At 41.6% G+C, this 18,677-nt stretch overlaps 1 long non-coding RNA gene across 1 annotated transcript in view; it reads left to right on the top strand.

Annotated features, from left to right (window-relative positions):
- The first annotated feature begins 320 nt into the window (after positions 1–320).
- The window catches only part of LOC128311306 (uncharacterized), a 39,293-nt gene continuing 20,936 nt past the window's right edge, over positions 321–18,677 (top strand). The window contains exons 1-3 of the long non-coding RNA XR_008289667.1: positions 321–419; positions 2,864–2,978; positions 3,526–3,595. This is a non-coding gene — a long non-coding RNA (uncharacterized LOC128311306). The remainder of the gene's footprint in view (positions 420–2,863; positions 2,979–3,525; positions 3,596–18,677) is intronic.

Below are 18,677 nucleotides of genomic sequence, written 5' to 3'. Positions count from 1 at the left end.
TGCAAAAAGAACTGAATTCTAAGTTAGAGGATAATAACTGCCCTTTGTATAGAACTGTGACAAATTCTTCCAGCCAGCATAGTAGCCATGTAGCAGAGACCTAGAGCACACTCCCAAGGATAGAGAGCTTATGAATGTGTGTCTTTTATTCTATGTAGAATTGCCCAGTTTGCACTGGACAAAGACCAAGGCTTTTCTGGGAGTGGGTCTGGACCATCTTTGATTTCCTGGCAGGACATACATTTCTGACTGTGCCAGGTCACACGCATAAAAGATTAACTATCAGAAAGGGCAGCAAGAGAGTTCACCTTTGTTTTCCTTTTTCAGGACCTGGTCTCTGTCGCTGGAGTATGGAACAAGGGGGAGGCATTGCTTTGGGTGTGGCAGTGGGAGAGAGTCATACCCTGAGCCTGACCTCGGTACAAAATGATTTTTCTGAGTCTGTCCAGCCCACTCTGCTTACCTACACCCTGTGCATTTCCACTGCCTCCTGCTGTTGCCTCTCATCAGTAGATAGTTCTTCTCGAATACCTTTGGGTTACCCTTCATAGCAAACCCACACTTCGCTATGTGGGAGGCTCTGTGACCTTGATGCTCCACCTACCATGGGCCTTAACTTCACTGTCTAACACGTGGTCCCATTCCCCACTGATCTCTGTCACATAAGAACGACAAAATGCCATAGAAGAAAATGAGCTTTGCAGACAGACCAGCAACTTTGCTTCATGACTGTTTGGATGTGGGACTTTGGGGAAATTGCTTAAACTCTCCGAATCCTAGTTTCTCTAATCAAAAATGAGGACTAGAAATATATTCTTTGCAGTAAAAATTATGTAAAACATCTATTGTGTTGTTTGGTACCACATATGCCATTTATATTATTTTAAGATCCATGTGTAGTTGGACATTGCTTTTAATTCGTATTTTACCACATAATAGCTGGAATAGAGCTAAAACACTAAAACACAGTACATGTAAAAACTGAGGTAATCTATCTTTGCCACTTTCCAGTTGTGTGATTTGAGGAAATTCCTTAAACTCTCTCAGCCTGTATTTTATTATCTAAAATTTATCAGAATCACAGTACATATTCCAGAGAGTTGTGTAAAGATGAAATGTGATAATGTTTTGAGGTAATTAACAAAGATCCACACCCAATAAACATTCAACCAGTATTAGGGACTGTCCTTCAGGAAATGGAGAGTTCGATCAAGCCAACAGTAATTGTTTCTAACAGTTAGATTGGCCTCCTCCTGTCCCTCAGAGCTCACGGTCTTCTAGGTAAGGTACTGAGGGGGAGGGGGAGGGGGAGATCCTTAGGGATTCTCTGGCCTGTGGCTCTCTCATGTAGGAAAGTAGAAACTGAAGCTCAGAGAGCCATGGGGCCTGGCTCAGGCCACACAGGGAGCTAAGGGCCAAGCCTACTGGAGTCCTGGCTGTTTCCACAGTTCCCCAAGGCCTGACCTCTCTGCCACCTCTCATTTCTGCGCCTTTTGACCTACAGGAGTGCACAGCAAGGCCTTTGACAAATAAACAGTGGCCCAAAGATTAAACTGCACCTGAAGCTGGTTATGCAGGTTCACTTAGCATTTGAACCAAGGGCGGAAACTCAGCTATACCCAGTCTGCAAAGGGATTAACCCATTCTCAGACCCAGCTTGTGAATTATGGCCCACTTAGTAAGTACAAAAAGGGAGGGAAGAACTAAATCTCATTAAAAGAAACATAAACCTGTATAAATTTTTTAAACAGGCAAATAAAAAATTTAAAAAAAGATAACATAAATAAAACAATTGAAATGAAACTAAATATATTTGGATATGCAGAAAAAACTCCAGATAACCTTTCTTCTGGCTATCTCATACATCATGGACTAGAGGGAATATGACGGAGTATAGTGGAAAAGGCCATTTTCTGTGAGAAATCTTGGGAGCCATCTTAGGATTCTGCCTACTGCCATCAACTGTCAAAAACCTTTGTAATCTTTTCAATTACTCTACTTCAGCCAAACTGGGCTTCTTTCTGCACCCTAAACAAGCCAACTTTATTCCTAGCTCAGGGCCTTTGCATTTGCGACTCCTTCTATTTGTATAGAGGTTTTGCCTAGACGTCACATCCACAATGAGGTCTTTCTGACCATTCTAGTTAGAGAGGTTCTCTCTGCCTCCTCATGGAAATTCCCTCTTTATCTCCCTAACACTTATTGTTACTTAAATACTATTCACTTACTTATTGGCTTTTGTGTTTATTGTCTTTCACTGTGCCCTTCTCCCCATATAAACTCCATGAGTGGAAGGACATTCCGTGAGTGTCTTGTTCATTCTTGTAGCCCCAAGGCCTGGATCAGTGCTGGCACATAAGAAGCCTGCCATGAGTACTAACTAAGCACACACATGAATGCATGTTTTGTGGAAAGTGAGAGAATAGAGGGGAGTAGGAGTGAGTTGTGAGGGAAGAGGATGCAGTGTTTAGCTAGAGCTAAACACCTTGAATGACTGATTAAGAATTTGAACACAATCCTAAGAGCAGTGGGACTCTCTTGGAGACAAAATGAGGTGTTAGAGAACGTAAGTTCACAAGAGAGTTCCAGCTCCAGGTAATCATGTAACACAGCCCCTCACCTGTGTTTAGGGAACATGGAGCTTTGAGCATAACACTTAGGAGTGACGTGACCTAACACACCTGCCACCACCCCCTCCACTCTGATGCCCTGGTTCCCTTGAGGCTATAGAACAAATCTGCCTTCCCACTTGACCTTGTCCAAAGGAATGATGGATGAAAATATAATCTTATATATATGATGCAGGCTCAAAGGAGAAAAAAACGTGTACTTGTAATAACAATTCTTCAATGTTAATTTCCAGATATGTTTAAAGGACCAACAGAGCGAGCACACAGCCATTAGAATCACCTTTCTTTCCATCAAGTCTCAGGATGTGCCTCCTTCCAAAACATGAGCTGGACACAGTGGACATGGATGTAAGTTTCTAAATCTGAAGTTCATCAAGCCATTCCTTTGGTACAATATTATTTTTAGAAATCCCTGATGGTTTACTGTGAGGGAAAAGAATTCCTTATGTGACACGTATTGGGTTCATGTGCATAATAAAATGACATTTTAGCATCCCTTGACAATTACGTTCTTTCCCATATCAGCTGTTTTCACACATTTTCTTCTTCTTAAGTTATTTAGATTTAATTATATTTATGCCCAGACACTAGCTATGGTATTAGGTTCCAAATGTTAAGTAAACCATGTTTGTACCATTTATTGTGAGATACTGTTTTTCTACATTTCTTATTAATTTTTCTAATTCATTTAACTTGTATGGATGGAGGGGATGTATTAAGATACTCTCAGCATTCTCAGCCTAGGCCCCTTGCTTAGGCAGGTAGCGGGACATTGTAGGTATGTATGTATGTAATATGTGTATTATATATACACACACACACACATCACATCAGTGATGCCTTTTATTTACCTTAATGGATGAATAACCTCAGCTGTAAATATTTTCATTCATAGAATTACTCCTGTGATACCAGCAGACATATGGTCTTGTGGCAACACTTGAGCTCACTGAGCCCAGATCAAAGTAAGTGAAAGAAAGTAGTACCTGTTCAGGCATTTTAATGGTCAACTGGGAATTTCTTCTATGGTTACTTCCTAATAAACTGAGATTTCACTGATATGGAATGACAGGAATTGCAAGGTTTGGTCCAACTTTCCAGAATTTGCCAAGAGAATCTATGTCCCCTGGGCTTGAGACCAAAGTACATAATTAATTTTTTTTTTTTTTTTTTTTTTTTGCCCATGTCTGTGGGAGTACACATGATTTGTCATAAAACAGGCTACTGGCATTCTCACACTTTCAGTATATTTGTTTCACTAGAAAGACTGAGGAAGAAGCTATTAGTAAAACTATGTTGATCTTCTTTCAGAGGAGGGGAAATTGAGCCTTAGGGTGAAAAGGAGAAGGTTCAGAGGAATAGCTGATGTGTCTGGGATAATTATGTTTACATGGGTAAGAGGTGTCAAAGTGACATTACTCATGAGGCTGATTTGAACAGAATGTTGCAAATCACTTTCAAGATTTTTTTTGGACTTCCCCATATTTTTGGAGGTTGGAGTCAGGATTACTGGCTTTGGTAATTAATCCTTCCCAGCCTGCATTCTTTGCTACTGAGCATAGCAGTGATTCAGGGGCCCAACCTGCTAAATCAAGATAATGCTTGACCTCTGGAAGCAGAAGCCTTTTCCTCACTTAGCTAGAGAAACTAAACCCGGGAGCACAATTGGGAAAATCAACAGAGTTCATATGTGAAGATCTGTAGAGGGAACTTAGAATGCCTGTTTTGGGCATTTTCGGGGTATTGTACGAATATAATATAAAAAAGTTATCAACTCAGAGGACAGAGTTAGTTGGGTTTTGTGAGAGAGTACAGACATGGGGCCCTTAAAGAGCTGTAATAGGTTCAGGAGAGCCGTTGATTTCACCATAAGCTTATCACAGATCATCTTTCATGTCTGCTGTGCTTGCCTGTTTATTTGCCCGGTGTTCGTTTCACAAGAACATTATATTAATATCACAGCAGTGTGTAAAGGAACTCCATTGGTTTGGTCTCACTAGAGCTGGGATTGTTTGAAATTGTTTTGTCCAATAAACTATCCTTATCTTTGTTTTACTTCGCAATTAGTTATAATGCCATTAGACAACCCGGGTGACTCTAGCGAGATTGTGTAGATAAAATGATCACTTTGCTTCTCGTCAAGAAAGGGAAATAGGATCACTTTTCCACTATGAAACCAGTTAAGTCTTTTTAAAAATATCATCCTTCTTTATGGTCTCAAATTATCGTGCTGGAGGAGACGCACCGAGTTTTATAAGAAGTTAAGACCAGAGTGTCCCCTTTCGAAAGAGTTAAGATTGAAGGAGCCAGCACTGGGCACAGAGTAGGTACTTTAAAAGAACATTTGAGTGATAAATGAAATTGACTGGTGATTTTTCTGTTGTTTTAAAAATAATTTTATTAGTCACTCAAGCAGCTTAAGCATGAGATTTTTAAGACCAGAGAGGAGAAAAATTGTGATCAAGTTTGCCATTGCATTTTTCCAGCTCCACAAACCAATAGGAAAGTCTTACTATTTCTTTGAGTTTAAAGATCAGTTTGAGGTTGGATGAGCCAGTAATGGGAGAATCATCTCCTGTTTTGAAAAAGAGATGGCACAGTAGATATTTTCTGTTCACTGTCACTCCACCTCTGGCCTCTCAGGACAATCTTAACTTGCTTTTATGGTGGCCCTTATCACTATGTCCTGTAACTGTTGGATTATTCTGCCTTTTCCAGTGAATGGCATACTCCTCAAGGACAAGGTTTAAATGTATTACCTGATTTTATATTCCTGGGGTGCACTTAGTGCCTGGAACATCTAGGGACTTGAAAATAGAGGATTGAATGAAAGATTAAATGACAGAATTCTGAAAGCTTTTTTTCAAGCTACAGCATCCCTAAACATAGATACTGGCCCTCATCCTCAAATTCTTTGCTCACTTAAACCTCCTTTGCATGGCAGTCTCATCCGAGGCCAGCTCTCAGAAGCCTGACTTTTGTAGCCTAACGTCTGTGGGACTCAGAGAAGGTGGGTGACACTCATGAATCAGAACCAAAACGCAATTTTCCTCTAAGTCAACTTTGCAGTCTTGGCTCATTTTGACGTCAAAAGCCCGAGATCTGGAGGGGGAAAATGTGAGATGAGTGTCCTTCCTTCCGTGCTATAGCACAACATGAACTTTAGAGGGAGGATCTGCAAGTTGTTTAAGGTCTGAAATATTTGTTCCCTGACTTTCCAGTACACGTGTTTGAGGCTGAGAATCTTATCAGTAGATAAGGGAAGAGAGGCTGCCATCCCACATTCCACAAACTCACTTCCAGATGGTTTAGAGACTAGGGGTGAAAAACTCAGGCTCTTCAATCAAGCCAAACAGCCCACACCTTTATTGCCCCATTTGTTTAGCAGCCTGTCACGGGCCTTCTAACATCTCAGAATCAGCCGTGGGGGCAGCTGTTTAATTAACTCCTCAAGGCTGCATTTTGGTGGGGGCAATTCATTTATTATGAAAAACAAATTGAAAGCTCCGAGGCTTTTTTGTTCCTTTTCTTCTTCAGTGGTTACTGTTATCTGGAGCTTCTGGCTTAGTCCAAATAGCAACGATGATGGTTTTTTAAAAGGAGCCACTTGATCTTTTGTGTTGTTACTTTTTCTTTCTTTCCTTTTTATTTTCCGAAATCAGACTGGCTATCTGCCTTGAACGTGGAGAGATTTCTTTGCCTTGGTCCCAGGAAACAATGGCATTTTCCCAGACTTTTTTGTGTGTTCTAGTTGTAGAAATACCACAATTGCAATATTAACTTCTTATAACAATGACAAGGTTACATGTCGCTCTGTTCCAGTTAAATTGTGGTTGTAAATAATTTTCGACCCACTTAATTCTAATAACAGTTTGGGAACTTACTGAAAGACACCTCTATGCTAGGCCTGAAGAAATATACTGAAAGATAAAAGAAGACCCCTTAAGAAATTTATAGTCTCACTTTTTGGGAAAATAGATATTCAACTTTTTATTATTTTTAATTTTTTTATTTGGAGATAATCTTTGACTTAAAGAAGATTTGCAAAGATACTGTAGACTGCCCCCATATACTTCTCACCCAGCTTCCTCTAATGCTAACATCTTACCTAAAACAATGATATCAAAACAAATAAATTGGCATTGACATAATATTCTTGACTCAACTGTGGACTTACAGACTTTACCCAGTTTTTCCACCAGTGTCCCTTTTCTGTTCCAGAATCCAATCAGGATCCCACGAATTGCATTTAGATGTCATGTTTCCTTTGTCTCCTCCAATCCAGGACAGCTTCGTGGTCCTTTCTTGTCTTTCATGGCCTTGACATGTCTGAAGGCTAGTGGTCAGGTGTTTTGTAGAGTGTCCCTCTATACTCATCTTTTAGTGTCTTTTGAGAATAAGCCTCTTTCAGAATGTGCCCTGGAGATGATATGGAAAGATTTAGAATCACATGGACTTAGAGTAAGAGCCAAAGGGTCCCCTCTTTTTGAAATGTACAAACTGAGGTCCAGAGAAGAAAACCAGGACTTACCCAAAGTGAGACAGCTGACTGAGATAGAATTAGCACCAACCCAGACCTCTTGACTTTGGAGGCAGTGTTGGAATTATCTTCCTTTCCTATTTGGAATCCTGGGGAAACTTAATTCCTGGGGAAGTCTGACCTCTAGGTGTGGCCGCATGATGCCCGGAGGACTAGGCCCTGCGTGTTTTCCTGAGCCCCAGCACAGAGCTTGCTCTATAAGCACTGTTAAGTTAAATTAAATTTTGCTCCAGAGAGCCAAAATGGTGAGAATGGCTAAAGAGCTTTTGCCAGATATGAGACAAAACTGCATGGAGGGGTAAGAACTTAGAAAATGTGAGTAAGGTCAAGGGAAAAACAAAAAGCCAGATTCCTTGTAGCAGCCTGAGATGCTTATAGTGGAGCCATAGTTATAGGGCAGCAGGCCTGCAGAAGCTCCTCAAACAGTAGGTAGTGTTCCCCATCCTGTGGCAAATACTTTTCTTCACCCACAATGCTGAAGGAAAGGACCTATCTACCCTTGACCTCAGAGCACTTTCTGCACATCTTAATTCCTGAGATCTGAGGGCACAGGATGTGGCAGTCATGGATTATTTTATACTGCATCTCAGTTTAGTCTCTTGATTTCACAGCCTGTTTGCTAAGGTTCAGACAGGACCTAGCGAGGTACTAAGATCCCCAAATCTCAGAATTGTAGTATGTGAAGTTAATAACCGGGTCAAGTAGTGCAATTGTTAGTTATCTAGAATCCTAGAATGGGGACTTTATAACTCTGAGTCATAGAGTGTTCTAAAAAGTAAACTCATGCTTTATATTAGTGGTCAGAAATCAACACTCGGTTCTCAATGTTTTGTGTAGTCCTCTTGGGTATAGGAGGGCTTTCTCCTGCCATCCCTTCGGACAGCATCCCAGTGTGTCCTAGGTGCAGAGTGGATTTGCCCCATGCTTTGGAGCAACCACAGAGTAAGCAGAGAAATGGTCTGGGAATTGAGAGTACTGAGTACCAGTTCCGGCTGTCTCCTAAGTGATTATGAAACTTGGGAAAAGTGGCTACGCATCTGTGTTGCAGAGTTGTTCCTAGCTGTGCTCCTAATCTGGTTTCACATACCAGTCACTTACTAGCTGTGTTCCTGGGGCAACATGATTAACTTTTCTGAGTCTTCGTTTCTTCATCTTTAAGGCAGAAATAATAACTTTAACTCCTGCAGAAGTTGGTGAGGATTAAGAGTTATAGACTGAAATATGCTTTGCACAGTACCTGCTTCATTATAAGGTGCTGTTAATTATAAAGGCTGTTCCGCCTGTAATGTTCTGTGGCTCTGAGAGCGGGACCTGGTGGTTCTACTGGAGAGCTATTACCATAATCACCATCTTCTGCAAGGTTAAGGTAAACCTGAATTGTGAGATGCTCGCAGGACAGGGTGTCAGCCCAAGCAGGCGAAGGTCCATGAAAATGAGCCCTGCAAGGTCATCATAGCTTGAATCTTTGTGAGAAGGTGACAGAACTTTCCTCTAGCTCTTACACAGGGTGGGAGACATTCTGTTCTTGGTCTCCTCCTTCTTTTCTTACCCCAACTGTGCAGACCTATTTTGGGTCTATGTATTTTGGGAGCCATAATGAGGTGCTTCTCATCATACCTTGCCATTTTCAGGCAGCCTTTACTAGCCGCCTGGACACGGGAACAACATAGCAATTTAAGAGCTATAGTGGACTAGGCCGGAAATAGAGAGGCCCGACTGCAGTGGTGAGAGATGGGAGTGGGGAATAAAAGAGGAAGGCTAAAATGGCTTACCATCATACATAGAAACATTCAGAGGATGAGAAACCAAATTTCCTCATGCTTGTACCGCAATACGCCTAGGGAATGCGGAAGAGTGGGTGATCTGCAGCAAAGAACCAACTTCAGTGGGTCTAGAGTCGAAAAATGAGCTTTCTTCATTTGCTAGAGTGTAAGGGCTGTCCAAGTTGCCTGATCATGATTCATTTAGACCTCAAGTTCTACAGACATGGGAATAAATTTGAAGAAAAGGAAAGCTGTCAGTCACATCAGCTTCCAAGGCAAAATGCTACCCATATAAAGCCTTCAAATTCAGAATGACCGGGTCATCTCTTCTTTTCCTACAGCATAAAACACTTTAGAATTTCAAAGCTAGTATTCCTAGACATGATTTTCCAAAGTCTGGGCACTTTCCTTTTTTTATTTGGAAACTATGTAAGAATTCCATGGTACAGGTATCCCTGGACCCACAGCCTTGCACCCCCAAATTACATATTCTTTGACACCATAATGCAGGATCTTTGTAAAAATATGTGTGCAGATTGATATCTCATTCCACGAACCCCCACATTTCCTCTTGTCTTATGGCGGGGGCTAAAAGGAAAAAAAAGTGCTGCACACATTAACATGTTGCTCAAGTTTTCAAGCGAAAAATGTTGTTTCTGCTTCAAACCCAGGATAAAGGAAGCGCTTGTCTCCAGGAGCTGACACTTCCCTGGTCATATTTCAGATACAATTAGCCTCCATTGATGGCGGTGGTTGATCTATCAAATGAGCAGCTAATCTTATCTGTGGTTCACAAATGGCTCAGATGGTAGCTTGTGACTTTGATTACTGGAAGACTGGACCCCATCAGACGGCTTTGCTCCAAACAGTGGTCCTTTCAGCCTTCTGCTCATGGAGATCAAAGCACTCTCCCCTGTCCCTATCTGCAGGGAAGCTCATTAGAGGGAGGCTGTCAGGGTTATAATCACGCAACAGTTTTACTTCTGGGTTATAACGCTTTCCCCTTCTTATCAGCCTGTGAGGTCCAAAGTGAGAAGGATAAAGGAGGTACCGATGACATCTGATACATTTAATAGGCTCACTGGTGACTGCCTGGCCCCAGCTCTCTGCCACTGCTGCCTCACTGACTACTGAAGGACCTCCCTCCCCCTAGACCTATAGGGATTATTCTTTATTCTGGGAGCGTGAGATGGGGGAGGGGTTGCAGATCCATTGTGTCCTACTAGTTGCTTTACTATCAGAACAAAATCAAATAAAATAGGACTTTCTAAGTCCAAAGATCTGTCTTTACATTTCATCTCTTTCATACAATGGCTGTGTGAACTTGGACATTTTGCTATGATCTTCAGCTTCTCCTGTAAAATATGTAAATTGATCATTTTCTCATTGGACTTCATGTGCAGACCTCAAAGTTTCCCTCTCCCGGAAGCCTTCTATTATAACCTGAGTTCTTCCCTTCTTCTCCTTCCCGCTTCACCTACCAGAGTTAAGGTGCTTCCCTACAGTCACTTGTCCCTCTTCTGTCTTCCCAGAGATTACCTCTCACATTGCACTTGTCATGCCTGATTTTCTGTGGGCTTGCCTTTTCCTCCCCAATAGACAGCTGAGGCTCCATATATCAAAGAATGCCTTCACTTGACACATAGTTGATGCTAAATGAGCATTTGTTGTCCTCACTAAATAAAGCACTCTATACTAAAATGATTTGCAAAGCACAGTGCGAAGAGGTTGCCTTTATTATTGGATGTAGACACTTTTAGAGATTCATAGGGACTCATGTTAGATGACCTACTTTAGTGTTCTAGAGTGGAGCCCAAGAATTTATAGTTCTAGCAAGTTCTCACTTGTTCTCACTGAAAGGACCCAATCTTTCTATTTGTAGATGAGGAAACTGAGGCTCAGACTCAAGAAGTGTCTTGGTACAAGGTCGTATAATTAGAGGCACTCAATGTGTTCTTATTTCTAAATAGTTTATCAAAGTAAATTCTATGTCACGTGTGTGTGTATGTGTGGGTGCATGTGCATATTTTGAAACCTATACCGAATAGGCCTTTTTGTTTGTTTTTAATTTATGTTGAGCTCCTTAGGGCTTCAAACTTTGGTCTTTTAATTCTACATCTCATGGCCATTTCACAACATGGTCATTTCATAACTTGCTGTTTTCATGTTAAGAAGCAATACAGTCATGCTGCCAAGACACTGGCTCAGTTATTATCGTTGTTTGTCTCTTGTATTCTGTCTATTCATTGATGCTTTTAGAAATATCTGGTAAGAAATGCCCAGGGGAACCCAGCTCACAGAAGAATCAGAGAAGGACTTAGTACTACCACGTGGCAGCCTTGTGGTCTCTTCATCACATAACCTGGCATAACCTAGGTCCGGTCTTTACCCATCCACCCAGTTGGGAATGTGGAGTTCTTGCCAGCAGTGGTCAGTCCCAACAGAATGAGCAGCAACAGCCATTGCCTATGGCAATGGGAAGTCTGGAGCTGGACAGGCCTTAGCTTAATTTTCACTTCCTCATATTCCTGGTGGCGTAAAATTGCTTGAGAGATTTAACCTCTAGGAAGATCACTTTGTTACTCTGTAAAATAGGACACATATCTACTTCATGGGGGTATTATAAGAAGTAAAAGAAGGGATTTGTAAGCATCTTGCCCTGTGTTGGGAGCATACCCAGTACTTGGCCAATATGAGCGCCCACCTTCTCTTTCTTCCTCTCTTCCCCTGCTTCCCACTCCTCTTCCACTATCATCAAAAAACCAACATGGTGGAACATGGGTGAAAAATGAAACCCAGCTGGAAAAATAAGCAAAATACACCGTCTTTTATTTATTTGTTTATTTTTACCTATCTCCTTCTGATTTACTTACTGTTCTTTCTTCAACATTAATTTAACTGTGATTGTGTGTGTGTGTGTGTGTGTGTGTGTAAATCCATTTGAAACTTTTAAGAAAGAAATTATTTGTAGTTAAAATAATGACCTTTCCATTAAATATAATTTGGGAGGCATTAGCACTAATTGTAATTATAATGGAATTTATGTCTGACACATTATAGTTCATGTGATGAAAGAAAGCCAGGCACTCCCCAGAAATCAGTGACAAGCTTATCAGAATATTAATCTCCTTCAGTTACTCTTTAAGAGAATAAATAACTAATCAGTCACTGACTGCTAATGTAATATATGACCCTTTGCTAAGATGGATGATAATTTAAGCTTCAACAGAATATATTTATTTAACTGACAGAAATCATGACCCTATTTTATTTGTTTTAAATGTCAATGCAGTAAAGCCAGGCTAGCAATAATGCTTGGAAAATGGAAATTTTTGAGTAATAATTTTTAAATTAATCTTTGTGAGAAATAATAAATTCCATCTTAAGCATTCAACATATATCTGAAATGTCTGTTAATTATCCAGTCTTAGTAAGTGGTCTCTGAGAAATATCCTTAATCTGTGTGAGGCCCATTCCTAGAGTATAATTATTTTGACCATCAAATTTGTGGCATATAATTTTAGTTGCAGAAGTTTTGAGAAACTGGGCAAATATATGTGTTTTTTGACCCTGACCAGAACTTGCTGTTATGATTCTGAATAAATAGCAGGTATTAATCAACTTTTTGGTGATTACTTTTTTCTCCTAGAGTGGAATAAAGGGAACAAGATCCCATTAAGAGAGAAGAACATTTACCTAAATGCTGGATTATTTGTTTTTTTACGGATATACTACAACAGCAGGTGTAATCTTCATTGGCTGCTATTTCATCATGATTTTGCTAAGGTCTAACTAACAAAGTAGGACTAGCTATACCCTTACTAGCAGAGGAGCAAGCCATTCTCAGTCCAAGGTGGTAGGTGTGAGAATTAGCAACATGATCGACTCTATCTATTTCCATATGGAGGGACTTTTAGTCCATGGAACAGTCCAGTCCTCTCTACCCATTTTCACTTCTTTGGAGGAGGAAGGACTTACCCAGTTTGCGAGTTAGGAAAAGACATTGAACTAAGCATCATGTGCTTCTGTAGAAGCCTGCCTCCTTAAAGAGAAAGTACCTGGTTCACTCTCAATTGTTTGGAGAGCAATCTTGGAGCAAAAGGTTCTGTCCCTTCAGGGACTCAAAGAATTGTTAATCATTGCAAATTATTGGCATTAAGTTTGTCTAAAAATGGGGTAAAATATTTGCAAACCCACTTAGTTGAAAATCTAAAGTTACCTTCTCTAAGAATCTCATGAATTAACATAGGATGAAAAGAACATTTACTTACTTTTTGAGCCCTCTGTCAATCTCCTGCAGAACATGAGGGAACCTGATTCTCCAGGGTCTGATGCAAGCAGCTCCAGACCCATGTATGGACATTTAAACCATGTCAGGACTCAGTAAATGTGGATAGATGAAAGATAGCACAGAAGTATAAAGACTTCTTGTGATTCTTCTTTTCCTGATGTTTATTTGTCTAACAAGGCAAAAATATGTTCTGTGATTGAAATGACTCTTGGTATGACTCCTATGTTCTTACCCACCGCCTCTTCTGTCTATACCTCCATTGTAGGTGTGTGTCTTCCCAGTCTACCACATCCCTTAGATCAGAGTTGCTCTCAAGAGACGGGGTGAGTGTGTTTAATAGAAAGTGAACATAAGAACAAGATGGCTAATCTGTTCCTGGACTTTTCTGAGACCAGAAAGAAGGTGATACAGATGGCCCTGTGGAGACATCAGCCACACTTGTCATTTGGGTGTGTGCTTTATGCTGCCTCCAAATATAGATGAGCTTTGATGTTTCTTCTGAAAAAAATATCTTCTTGGGAGTGTAACTGGGCCAACAAGCACGAGAGTGGCCCTGAACCAGGCTTTGTTCTGAGATAGAAATGGACCGTGAAAGTCCCAGCTAAATGATGCTGTAAACATTCAGAGAAAGGAAGAAGATACTTGCTCCAGTGAGTCAACTCTGGCTGTGAAACAATTTCAACTCACCCACTCTTAAAGCAGCGGGCCCCTCTGAGTCTGCCAGTGGTTTACACAACGGCATGATTCTGCAGAGTAGAGAGTCACCCGGAGAAACAGAGCTCACAAACTCATCTCTTTAAGATGTGGTTTGCTGAGGGCTTCCCTGCCTGTGTTTTCATGGTTAGCGACAAGACTGGGGAAGCCTATCCATGATTGAGTAATCTGTTTGAACTTCCAGCTCGGAGATGGAGGAAATAGCTATTCATTTAATCCTATTCATTTATTCATCTATTCATACATTTATTTATTTATAAGATATGTTTAAAGTGCTTGTTCCGTGTCACTTTATTTTAGCCATGGGGGACACAGAGTTAAATAAGACATAAGTTGCAGTGAGCTAACAGGCTGGCGGAGGAAACAAAGATACAGGAGATCACAACAAAGTGCAACATATTCTGTGATATTAAAAGCAGGGAAATGGCTCACAAAGCTTTCTGTCCTAGAGAATCGGTGAAGGCTTCTCAGAGGGATTGGTACGGGAGGTGAGGCCGAGCTAACCAGATCCTTTTGTGGCCACTGGGTATGTTCAGGGAAGGAGAAAAGTCAACGGAGTCCTGTTTTTTAGGTACCTGGTAGGGCTTCATCTTGCATGTTTTTAGAGGAGTACTTCTTCAGAGTATATATCTTGAGACAGCTGCCTGTTTGTAGACATCCCAGTTTATATCAGACACCGTAGGTGGCAATTTTATGTCAGTTATTTTGATTTCTTACAGCAACCCTGTATACTCAAGACCATTATTCAATTTTCAAAATGGTCCAAGGTCAGGATGGATAAATACCTCACCCCAATGTACACACAGGGTATGTTTCATCTCGGAGGCACAGAAAGCACTCAGGAGCAGAGAACCTGTGAGCAGGCACATACTGCCTGCGGGAGCCTGGCTGAGCCTGAGTCCCGCCCGTTCTCCTGTCAGGGCCATTGCGAGCCTCTCATCATCAGAGCTCAGATGGGCACCTGCTTATCTACGGACTCACTACCTCCTCTCCCTGCAGCCCTACCCCCACCAGTTTCAGTTTTGATTTAGCTCTTTGTTCCAACCCTGACTGTAACATATGGCCTAGGCCAGGAGGAGGCTTCTGCCACTCACAGGCCAAAAAGCCTTGATGCCTCTCTGCTATGAAGCCCTTTTCAAAGTATGTGGGAAAGCATCGTCGTCCTCTTCTCTCCCACGTCTCTCCCCACGCATCCCCACACATACCATCTTTTAGGCAAAGCACAGCAGCCAGTGGGAGTGGGGACTAGGCAGCCCAGAAGTAGGCTTCAGCTACAACTTCTCTCTGGTTGTTTCTTTGAGTCACAAATAAAACTATGTCTCATTGACCTCTTGCTTCTCAAAGGCAGAGTGGATATTGTTTGTAGCTCATTTTCTCCAGGCAGTTTTAGCAAAGTATGCTTTCAGAGATATCATGTAACTGAAAGACAGAATTAAGTAAGAATGGCAGAATTCTGGCAGCAAGTAGCCTTCTGCTCGTGTTTTTCATTGAAAAGCATATAGGATTACCTTATTGTTCCAGATATTAGCTTTCTGTACCCAGCATATACATATTTAAACAGCATAACAAATGGGCTACAGTATAAAGCACCTATATGTCACCAAGGCCCAGAAAGCCTGTGTTGTGCCAAGGCCTAGAGACATCCTTCCAAGTTTCCTCGCATCTGAGAGGCAGATTGTCTCAGTGCTTGGGGTGGGCCAGCCAGCCTGAGTTTAATAGCAAACATTCTTAGGGTTTTTTTTTTCCAGATCCGTGTATAAAACAACTTTCATTTGAATGTGACATCTGCCTGCAAAGGAGCAAATCCCCAGCACCACTGGTACATCCTACCAGGCCAAAAACTGGAGAGGCTCTATTTGGGTTTTTCTTCAAACGCTGTGGCTCCAGCTCCAGACCGTACCCATGCCTGCTCTAGAGAACGTTATCAACCTGTGGTTCAGGGTTAAGGGTTGGGGTTGGGGTATTGTTAGTGTTTTCATCACCAGCTGCAATGCACAGTCTGACAATCACCATGCCCGCAGATCAAAGGCAAGGGGAGGTGTTATCTGCTGCCAGCTGTGCTGTGACTCTAAGCACATTTCTGGTGAGCTGACCCCAAGGTGAGTTGCCGGGGGAGGCCGTTCTCCAGCGGATGACTGGGTGTGGGCTCATGTAGGATGGTGCTCTAAGAACAAATCCTCTGTCCTTTCCTTTTGGGTAGTTCCGCCGTGCCTAGCCATAAACGCATGGGATGTTTTTGGAACTGGTGTTCGATTGCCATGGGGAGAAGCATGTCAGTTTGTAGGCAGATTGGCCTGGTGGAAGTGAGGCACCCTGAATCATCACCCAAGGTCTGCCACTGGTTTGCCTTCTGACTTGGGATGAGACCCAAGCTCCCTCCAATCACACTGACCCCTCACCCGGTCCCGTCACAGAGCGTGGCCCCTCCCAATTCTGTTTTTCACCCGGTGCACTCACTAGTGGGATATTTCGCTTTATATTCCTTGCAGAGCAAATTGAGCCTTTGTCCCCAGGACTTGTCCTACATACTTCTCCTTTAGGATTGATGAGCATTTTCTTATTCCCTTAAAAGAGAAATCTGTTCCTTCCTCTGCGCTCCCATTGTTGCACATATCTGCTGGAGAGTTTACTGCCGGGCATTGTTTATGTGTCTGTCACTGTCAGATGTGAGCACCTCGAGGGTGACCTATTCACTCTGTTCTCCAGATGCCTATTATGGCACCTGGCAAGCAGAGCTGAGGAGATGTTAGGTGAATGAATGCATGCATAAGATAGCAGGCGGATGAAAGAGACGAAGTATTCTCTGCATCCTTAGAAAGAAAGCATTTCCTTTGGATATAGGCATGTTTCTGCAGGAGGAAATGTTTCCTGATCTTCTGGTTGCTCCCATTTTTTCCATCATGTCTATAGTTGCTAGAGGGGGAAATCTGCTCTCTCAAGTTACTATCTTCCCTCTCTCTCATATTCATACTCGTGGTTCAAGCCCTGCTAACCTTAACCTTTGTTAAAGCATGAAGTTTCTTACCAGAAAATGCTCTGATCCCTCTCAAATCATAATGTCTAGCTTCTTCTGACAATTTCTGATAAGCCATCGCTCTTCTCTCTGTACAAAATATATTTCTTATGCTACCCAGATCCATGCAGCTTTGCTAGTCCTCGCTCTGGGTCTTAGCCATTTGTATCCTACAGACTAAAAGATCTGAGCATGATTTTGAGCTAGTCCCATAGTTACGATGCCATGCTGCTGCAGATGCTGGTTGAGGAGTCTTATATAATATGTGACTGACAAAGGGAGACTGACTAGATGCCTGAGGGCTCTGATCCAAGGAAGCCTGATGACATAATCTAGGAGTTAATAGATTTTTACCAGTGGGAGGCAGGGACAGGAGAAAGTCATTGGAGAAAGTATTCACCCTTCCTCAACCCCATGTAGTCTTCTGAGAACAGGTAGTTCATACCGTGCATATCTCTTTCTCGAGATGATGTGAGAAAAAGAAAAACCGCCCATGTTTTCTCATGAGGCTGTGCCCAAATGGGCAATGCACCCCCTCATCTTTGCATTTGTTCCTCCTGCAGCTTCCCTTCTTACTTCTGTTCTGGTTCTCTGGGCTGCTCTCCCAAGCGTTAGCAAATAAGCTTTTCCCTCAGTCTCTGTTTTTGACAGACTCTGGGCTAAGACAACTCCTTGGCCAACTCAGGTTAGTTTGACCTCCTTTGTGTTCCCATAACATGGGGTGCATATATATCTCATTTCCACATGACATCACAATTATCTCTTTATGTGTCTCTTTCTTTTTCTGGATTATATATCTCTTAAAGTCAGAGACTACATTGTACTTATTTTTGAATCTCTGGCACCTAGCACAGTGCCTGGCATAAATTAGACTCTGAAAATAGTAAATATTTGCCGGATGACTGACTGTAAAAGAGAGCTAGATTTCCTCTGATCAGGGAGAGATTCCAGCAGACCTAAGAAATATTTTAAACGGTTCACCATCTCAATGTGTGGTCTCTTTTGGCTTCACCTAAATTGAGTCAGGGATGCTGCTAGTAATTACATCACACTATAAGATTATAGCTATATCCAGGAATAATGATAATAATTACTACAATATGCTTGGCACCTACATATTACCATGCTGTTAGATATTTCACATACATAATCTCATTATTGCAGCAAACATATTAGGTTGTTATCACATACTTGGGACTTTGGGGATATGTAGCTGGACAAGTGGCCCTGACAAGACATTCCTCAGAGTATGTTAAAGGTTGTTTTAATTATAGTTTTTTTAAATGGGGGTTTCCATAGTGGTTAATACTGTATCTACCAGAATCTATGCCAATTGGCACATAAATGCTCAAGGGCAGAATCCTTTAAAAAGAAAAGAATTTCATTCTCAATTAACACAAATGTGACTTTACAGCCAACACTCTTACTCCACCTTTTGCTCATATGAATGTGCAAGTTATGTAGTGACACGAACTCAGGATCATAGAACTAGTCACCTCTGTCACCCTGCCTTTACCTGGTTCCACTAAGGTTTTAGGAGTGAGCAAGATACAACAGAGGGAGTTATGATCAGGACACATTATGGGATAATTATGGGACTGAAAGTTAAGTTTCACCTGTTCTATAAATCTTCTCAAATCACATAAATATTTTGCATGAGTATTTCAAAGGTGCAATTTTCCAGGGTAAGGGTTGTAACAAATTCTTAAATGGACTAAGGGTCACT

This window comes from Acinonyx jubatus, chromosome A3, assembly GCF_027475565.1.
Source record: "Acinonyx jubatus isolate Ajub_Pintada_27869175 chromosome A3, VMU_Ajub_asm_v1.0, whole genome shotgun sequence".
NCBI classification, from domain to species: domain Eukaryota; kingdom Metazoa; phylum Chordata; class Mammalia; order Carnivora; family Felidae; genus Acinonyx; species Acinonyx jubatus.
This window is presented reverse-complemented; position numbering and strand designations above follow the sequence as displayed.